This window comes from Glycine max, chromosome 2 (assembly GCF_000004515.6).
Source record: "Glycine max cultivar Williams 82 chromosome 2, Glycine_max_v4.0, whole genome shotgun sequence".
NCBI lineage: Eukaryota > Viridiplantae > Streptophyta > Magnoliopsida > Fabales > Fabaceae > Glycine > Glycine max.
Genome location: NC_016089.4, coordinates 7,820,815 through 7,830,376, shown reverse-complemented (window position 1 = coordinate 7,830,376; position 9,562 = coordinate 7,820,815). Strand labels below are relative to the sequence as shown.

The following is a 9,562-nucleotide window of genomic DNA, read 5'->3' as shown; positions in this document are numbered from 1 at the left end:
ATAGCTTTCTGCACCTCTATCCCTCACCTGCACAACCCTAGCAGTCCAACAAACACAACAGGAATACCAAAAACAAAAGCAATAAGAAAATTTTAAAAACCTTAAAATTTTACAACCCTAACCGTCGTCACACACACACACACAACAGAGATCTTGATTCTAACTCGGTGAGTTGCTTCGTCATTGATCTCTTTGAGAGTTGCTCGCCTCTATTCCTATGACAACATAAACTCCTTCTCCAACGCCGTTTATCAAATGCACGAAAAAAACAAATTAGGCTGCAGAAGTTATGTTTCATATTACAATTTTATCATGTGTTGTTATAACAATAAAAGAAACATGGAGAAGAAGGAAGTACTATCCATTAGCATAGAATAATGAGGATGGAATGAAAAATAAGGTACATGCATATTGCGTATTGCAAAAAGCAAAAGGAAAGGAAAGAATCATCAGAAATCATAGGAATGGGCGGAATTGGGAAGAAATTAAATGCATTGCACCAGCACACATTGCTTCCCAATCAGCCCATTCCCACAAATTCTGATTGCTCCAATCTCCCGTTCCCAGCTCTTCGTATTCACTCTGTGAATTGAATGAGTAGTGATCCACATTAACTCCTTTATATATATGCCTCAGCCACGCTCTTAAAAGTATTGCTTTACTTAAAGTTAAAGGCTCAAAGGCTTCATGTAAGATTCCCCAACACCTAGATAATTAGTGACCTCACACTCACCATCAATATATATTCTGCTTTTTTTTTCATATATATTGTTGTCTAGTGAAATTCTCTTTTATTTTATTTTTTCCATGTGTTGGAGTGATTATTTATTTGCAAATATCAACCCAACTCCTACGTTATACTCTCACATATGACGTAAAAAGTTGAGGAATTTGTTCAAATGCCACGCGAACGAGTGCCAATCAAAGAAAGTGAAGAACCACTTTACCAGGGAACCAATCGGGGATACTTGCGTTGCGTTTTAAAAACGTGGTTCCCAAATTTCTCCACTTTTTACCAATAAAGCGAGAGATGCTTTTGCTCTTTTCTTTTCCGTGAATTTCTTTTTACTTTTCAATTTTCTTTTCCAATTTATTTTGGGCGGTCGAATGTCCCTAATTTGTCCACTTTAGTGCTTTATAAAATTTATTTTGATAGAGTTACTTTTAAACAATTGAATTTGAAAGTGAATTAGCTGTATATTAAAATTAATTTGTGAAGGATATATATATATATATATATATATTCTATAAAAAATATCTGAACTACATATTTTTTATTAGATGTATGTTTTTAAATAAATAAAAACATGACAATTAATTCTGTAAATTTTAAACAAATAAGCTTTAATGTTAACTAGTATTTTAGTATTTGCAGGATAAATATTTATCATATTTTTTCGAGTGTTTAATTTTAATATATGGTTAGTATAATGGTTTCTACATTGCCAAATAATTAGAAATATGAATTTTAAAGTAATTTTTACAAAAATTAATAATTATATCATACATAAGAATATATGATTGGATAATAATTCAATAAAACTTGCATTCAAATTAAATTTATATTTTAAAAAATTAAAGAGGTCATAATTAAAAAAAATCTAATAATAAACAGTGAGGAAAAAGGAACAGAAGCATTAACAATTAACATAACATTAAAGATAATAAATAAACTAAGATTAGAACAACATATATTAAAAATAAATAAATTAATGAATTAAATATTAGCATTAAAATTTGTGATTGGATGTAATTTGTTCTGTCCCCAAAGTCAATTTGTTACCCCCGACTGGTTCGTTACAAATTTGTTCTTTTGTAAATATCAAAATCAATTATCTTGTCATTGTTATCAAATATCAACCATCAAAATTGCCCAAAAATAGTTCATGATCTGCCATGCTGCAAACAAATTAACATATGTAGCTCGAAATTTCTCGAGGCAAAAATAGGGACATGAATGATTGACGTCGATATATAATTCAAACAGGGACATACGAAGCAACGTAATTGAGGTAAAACACAGCTTTATCAAATAAAAAGTGCAGTCAAAGAAACCAAATTTGTAGACTTTTGTTGTTCATCCTCATTTGATATTTTACTGCCAAACTATAAGAACAATTGTAGCAAAAATATCAATTTACAATGGAAGTCGATCAAAATTAGAAACATCTCAAACAACTTCCGTATGAAATGCTTTCTAAGACTTCATGTGTCTTGGATAAATTTTCTCAGAACAATATGAAGTTTAATTTTAAGCGTAGTGGGTGAACTTAACAGAGCAGGGGCAGCTCGCAGCTAACACAAATGTGTATAAAATGGGAGCAAGCCATGTAAAGTTCATAAGCCAATAAACCAAGCTCACACAAAAGCAACATTAATTACTTTGAGGAGAACACTTTTCTATGACTAGTGTTTTGTCTAAATTGTACAGAATCCAATGCATACTTAATTTTAATTAGCTCCAGTTGAGTCTGAAAATTTCAAAGTAGTTTTCAATTTTTATCTAGTTATATAAATATAATCCATGCAATCTCCAAACCTCAAATATAAACCAGTTAAAATCCCCTACGGTCTAATTTCGTTCATGATAATTGCTAAACTGCGTTATGATGGAGTGAATTATGCAAAGGTTATCACTTATAACAAATCTTGAAAATTAAAATTTGATGCAACCTTTCCAAAAGGGTCTTTGGTAGGCACAGAATATATAGAATGTTAAACACAAAGGTGACCAATTATTTTATGGGCTAAAGTTTTCCAAAATTCCGAACTGAAAAAAGGAGGGGGGTGGGGGTATTATTTGATGGGAATTAATAATAGATGTAAACGGTTGCTCCAGATCCACAAGAGAAGACATAGTTTATTAATTTTGACCACACCATGGCTTCATTCATCCACCCCCGGCAACGGCAAATGCATCCCTACGTTCACTGCAATATGACAAAATATAGATCTTAACATTGTCATGGATATGTGAAACAAAGAAAATAAAGGTTATTTTGTAATTTGGTGTATAAGAAACACTAGGTCCATGATATAGTGTTAACAATGTCCCTCTTACATTGGGTTGAAAATTGTAAGGCAATTGATCTGAAGGCATAAAGGGTGGCTGCATCATGTTTGGTTGAGGAATCAGTTGGTTTCCTGCCTCCAAGTCCTTTGAAGTAAATAAAAGGAGAGTTCATTAATTTCAGTAAATTAGTCAACACATTCAGCGTGTAAGAATAACAATTTTCTCAGACTGGTTTAAATTTAATATATGACAAAAAGTTATGCCACATTTGGACAAAATATGAATTAAATTTTCTTTTCTTTTTATGTTGAATTATATTCAATTTACTTCATACTTACATAGCTCATATTCATCATATCTATATGATTTTCCATAAAACCATCAGTGTAAGGCAAGACGACTTGACTTTCTTCTGTAATGTTTCCAACATTCTCTTCCTACAATAATAAGTATTTTATATCTTAGTGGATGTATCGAGTCATCTGACTAGACCGATCCATTTTGTCACCTCTCTGGTTATGCCACATATGTATAAAATTAAATCCAATTTACTTCATACTTACACTAACCATATTCATCGCAGAATTTTTCATAAAACCAGGATAAGGCAGGGCAACTTGGCTTCCAGCATAGTCTTCCTGCAACAAAAAGTAAGCCTTATATTTTAGCAGGTGAGTTCGGGTGGACCCAACTAGAGTACTAGGCTGACCTATTTTGTCACCTCTAGTTATATGGCACATATGTATAAAATTAAATCCAATCTACTTCATTCTCACATTGTCCATTTGCATCATATTCATAAGATTTCCCATAAAACCAGTAGTGTAAGGCATGGAAGCTTGACTTCCTTCTGCAATGTTTCTAACATTCTCTTCCTGTAATAATAAGTAAGCCCTATATTTTAGTGGACATGTTCAAGTTGGCTCGACTAGACTAACTTATTTTGCCACCTCTAGTTATATGTCATATATGTATAAAATTAAATACAATTTACTTCATACTTACACTGCCCATATTCATCATTGGATTTCCCATAAAACCAGCAGTGCAAGGTAAGGCATCTTGGCTTCCATTTGCAAGGTTTCCAGCATTGTCTTCCTGCAACAATAAGCAAACACTATATTTTAGCGGGTAAGTTCAGGCTAGTCCAACTAGACCAACCAATTTTGTCACCTTTGTTTAGCCACATATGTATAAAATTAAATCCAATCTACTTCATTCTTACAGTGCCCATTTGCATCATATTCATAAGATTTCCCACAAAATCAGCATTGTAAGGCAGGGCAACTTGACTTCCTTCTGCAATGTTTATAGCATTCTCTTCCTGCAATGATAAGTAAAACCTATATTTTACTCGGAAGGTTTAAGCCGACTCAACCAGACCAACTTGTTTTGTCACCTCTAGTTGTGCTACATATGTATAAAATTAAGTCCAATTTATTTCATACGTACATTTCCCATATTCATCATTGGATTTCCCATAAAACCAGCAGTGTAAGGCAAGGCAACTTGGCTTCCATTTGCATTGTATTCCTGCAACAATAAGCAAGCTCCTATATTTTAGTAGGCAATTAAGTTCGCGCTGGCCCAACTAGACTAACCTATTTTGCCACCTTTGGTTATGCCACATATGTATAAAATTAAGTCCAATCTACTTCATTCTTACATTGTCCATATTCATCATATTCATAGGATTTCCCATAAAACCAGAGGTGTAAGGTAAGGTAGCTTGGTTTCCTTCCACAATGTTTCCAGCATTCTCTTCCTGCAATAATAAGTAAGTCCTATATTTTAGTGGGCGGGTTTAGGCCGGCCTGACTAGACCAGTCATTTTTTACACCTCTAATTGTGCCAAATATGTGTATAATTAAATCCAATTTACTTCTTACTTACACTGTCCATCTTCATCATAGGATTTCCCATAAAACCAGCAGTGAAAGACAGAGAAACTTCGTTTTCTTCTGCAATGTTTGCAATATTCTCTTCCTGCAATAATAAGTAAGCCTTATATTTTAACCAACAAGTTTCTTGTAACACACCCAAACACATTTCTTTTAACTATTGGTTAAAATTGTTTGAAAACTAAAATATCACGAGTAAGGCTATGAGACCTAAAAAAATTTATCATTTTAATAAATTTTAATTAATAATTAAAAGTATGTTAAAAATATATTACTAGCAATTATCAAACAGAGTGACAACTAGCACAAGGATAGTTTTATTTAGCTTAATATTGATACACTCTCATAGATGGTAAATTAAGGAAGTCATTGAATGAATGTGGAAGGTGTAACTGGAAACGAAAGAAGAAGAAAAGAATGAAGATACCTTGGCATCAAAAACACTGAAATCGCCGAGGTTGTTTGGAATAATCTCAGTGAGGAAATTCATGGTATCAGTTTGCATGATAACTTTGGCAACGTCACAAGGCTGCACAATACTCTTGTTGTTCTTTTCAGCATGCATCCAAGCACGAAAAGTGAGCTCCTGAATGAAAATCTCACATGCTTTTGACATCAGCATGGGGATTTCAGAACTGATCATCTGCTTAGTAAACATTTCATCATCATGAGTTGCCTACAATGTTTTCTCAGTCACATAATAATTACAACAGTGTTGTTTGAAAATAATAACAATTACACATGATTTTTAAGATGCAATATCAATTAATTTGAAGATCGAACTACACAAGTGGCCTCACCTAATTAATGAAATGTTGGTATAAAAATGTGAAATACTCACTTTGGTAGTGAATGAAACAAGTAAATAGTTTTTTAAATGGTCAAATTGTTGATTGTTTATCTACTGTTTTTATTTTAAAAAATTTGTAAAGAAAATTTGGTATCTAATTTCATGGAAAATGTGAATTAATATAAATCAATCAAAATTCCAATGACACTTAATAGAAGAAAAACTAACATAAAATTAGTAGCTATCCATTTGTTTAAGTAATTATCATTTTCAAAAATTTATTTGTTCTTTTTTATAAAACTATTTTTTAAATTTTTAGATGTATTAATCATTTTTTCTCTACATATTCATACTTAATTATTCTCTCTTCAAACATTAACGAAAAATAATTAAGTGGATAAAAAGATAAGAAAATAATAATTTTAAAATACTAATATAAATAATTGATAGATTTAATGTGATTAATTAAATAAATTAATTTTCTTAAAATAAATTAATTGAAATGATGTTGTAATTAAAAATAGAGGGAGTATAAACAAATAAATTAGAAGAGGGGAGGGAAATAAACCTGAACTCCGGGCTCTGATTTCATCATCCTTCTGATTCTAGCTAGCGGCAACTTTTGCTGGCTCTTAAATGCTGCAATTTACGTCATAGAAGAACCCATATATCATTAAAAATAAGAGGTAAAAGAAATGTTAATAAGAGTATGCATATGTGAGTTTATCTAGCAAATTAAATACACTCTTATAGATGGTAAATTAAGGAAGTCTGATTAAAATTTAAATACAAAGAGATAAAAGAAATGTTAATAAGAGTATGCATATGTGAGTTTATCTAGCAAATTAAAAAGCATTCTTTAAAATATATTCTTTGTAACATGATTTATAATATATTATAATTAGTAAATTTTTTAATTAAATAAATCAATTACTTCATAAATAATTTTTTTTATAGAATATGTTGACATTCTAGCTGGATATAGAACTAATATAAAGAAACCTTAAAAATTTTGTTTGGAAGAATATGTTATTGAAAGACAAATCTAATTAAGTTTATCAGGGTCATTTGTTGAAGATAGGAAACCTTCAGCAATTTGAATATTAAGTAACTGCTTCTCCCAGAATGATCGGAGTTTCTCCTCCTGCTATTACATGAAAAAAAATAAAAAATAAAAAAAAGATAAGATTAAGCTTCAACATGTGAAGGAGTAGTACACTCACCAGTGACCCTAATAGGCAACAGCATGAAAAAAAATAAAAAAGAATAAAAATAGCATCTACATATAGCTTCTCGTTGTTAGAAAAACAAAACTTATCCCTTTCAATAATAATAACAATCAGAAAAAAGTATGCACAATTTTGCACAAAAAAATACTATATATGCACATTTAAATTACGTTTAACATTTAAAATTAATACATCAAAATTTATTTTATTCAACTTTAAAGCAAATAAATGTGGATTATTGGAGTTTAAAAAAAACAACTTCACCTCTCTATCTTGATGATTTTGAGGCACCCGATTAGAGACCACCCGCATGGTATTCAGTACTAGATTTGGTGAAAGTGAATTATTATTGAAATAGATTGAAATTAGTTCCTTCTTTAATTTGTCAAGAGTAATTTTTTAAATAAGCGTGAAACTATTTTTCTTATTCCTTTACTAAATTTTTTGTAGGTTTTATATTAATTAATTTGAGAAAACAATGTTAATAACATTTAATGAATTAAGAGATAATTAGTTCAAGTAATACATGATTTATTTTTATTCAACAAAATTTTAGATTTAAATCTTCCATAAATAAAAAAATATAATAACAATTAATCCTTTGACACCTAAAAATACTTAGATGTCTTTGTAAACATATCAATATTAAGATATATATATATATATATATATATATATATATATATATATATATATATATATATATATATATAATAATCATATCACACTTTCCCAATATAGATGAATAGCATTAGACCTAGAACTTTGACTTAACAATGTTCACGGTTAAAATAATAATAATAATAATAATATATAACTATATGAAATACAAAAAAAAAAAGTTATATAAGAAAAGAAATAACTTATTAGATGAACAAAGTAATTTTTATATATAGTTTATCAGGGCACAATTTTTTATAGTAATTTAAATAAATTTAAAAAAATGGATTCTCTTCCACCCCTATACATTTAATACAAATAATATGAATATGTAATTGATTTTTAGGTATTAATGTACCTTAAATTTTTACATATCGGGAAATAAAAGTGAGAAAAATATAGAAAAAAAAATATTAGGATTTCATCCACCTCAACATACCTTAATCTTCTTTACTACTCCGGTTAGTTATTCATAATATTAGTGTGAGTGATTAAAATATGTAATCGGAGTTTAAAGGAAACCACTTTACCCTTTTATTTTCTTGTTGATACTATGTGTCGACAAGAAATTTGGTAAAATTGAATTATTATTGTAATCCAATGGTAGAGTGAGATTGTTTGCTTGCTTAATTTATCAAGAAAATAAAAAATTAGTTTTGAGAAAAAAAATGTCAGATGGTTAAAACATGTAATTGAAATTTAAATGAAATTACTTTACCTCTCCATCCTCTTGAAGATATTGAGGTTCGAAAAAGGGGTACCAACTTGGAAATTGGCACAAATTTTTGTGAAATTGAATTGATGTTGAAATTATTGAAATTGTTTGTCGGCTTAATTTGTCATTAAGATAAATGAAAAAATATTTTGAGAAAATAAGCATGGCGATTAAAACACATAATCCAAGTTTAAATGGAATTACTTCACCTCTCTTTCTTCTTGATGAAATTGGAGCATTGGATGAGAAGGCACCGGCATGGGATTTAGCAATGAATTTGACGAAAATAAATTGCAATTGAAATTGTATTCCTGCTTAATTTGTCATTAAAATAAATGAAAAATTATTTTTTGAGAAAATAAGCATGGGTGACTAAAACATGTAATAAGAGTTTAAATCATTTGACCTGTTTTTCTTCTTGATGATTCTGAGTCGTCGAATAAGAGGGTACCAACATGGAATTCTCCAATGAATTTAGTGAAACTGAATTGCTATTGAAATCCATTGATAGATTGTAATTGTTTCCTCCTTAATATGTTAGGAGGCAATTCTTTAAATAGGTGTGAACCTATTTTTCTTGATTCTTTACGAATTCTTTTTTGCATTTTTTATTAATTATATTTGAAAAAAATATTAACTACATTTAATGAATTAACATATAGTTGATTCAATTGGTATATAATTAATATTTTTGAAAAAAAATTTAGATTTGAGTCTTCACATAAAAAATTAATTTTATCATAAAGTTTATAATAATTTATACATATTACTTAATTAACTAAGTTAAACTATTTTAGTTTCATATATTATGGATGTTTCTAAAATTGTTTTTTATAAAAAAATGTCTGCAATTTTTTTTTAAAAGTTAGGTATCGTGAAGAAAAAAAAACAAAATTGCAATAAAATCTTGACATTTAAAAAAGAACATAGACATTAAATGCATGGTAAGTATCATTATCTTTTGATTTGTTGTTTGTTTATATGTCAAAACATTAATGGTATATTTTTTTTTTCTAAGAGTGGAAAAAATGCAAAAGCACCTTGTAATATTATTGTCAAGGCTACAATGACATGTTAAGGTAACCAACAAAAGGTCCATCCTTAAGAATTATTATAGGATAATTTTGAACCACTTGTATAAGGCTAAATTAAATGGAGTTTTACCAAGTTGCAAATACATAACTAGCTCTTTAAGAAATTATTGTACAATAATTTCCAACCACTTGTATAAATCTAAACTGCATGGAGTTATCC

The 9,562-nt window shown here is 29.2% G+C and overlaps 1 long non-coding RNA gene and 1 other non-coding gene across 2 annotated transcripts; both read right to left on the bottom strand.

Annotated features, from left to right (window-relative positions):
* Positions 1-449: 449 nt before the first annotated feature.
* Positions 450-544, bottom strand: MIR482A (microRNA MIR482a). Its single transcript, NR_048614.1, has one exon. It is a non-coding gene; the product is annotated as a microRNA MIR482a (primary transcript).
* Positions 545-2,633: 2,089 nt separating this feature from the next.
* Positions 2,634-3,453, bottom strand: LOC106797812 (uncharacterized). The gene is made up of 3 exons (XR_001387056.2): positions 3,352-3,453; positions 3,062-3,157; positions 2,634-2,930 (listed from the first exon to the last, which is right to left on the bottom strand). It is a non-coding gene; the product is annotated as an uncharacterized lncRNA (long non-coding RNA).
* Positions 3,454-9,562: the final 6,109 nt, after the last annotated feature.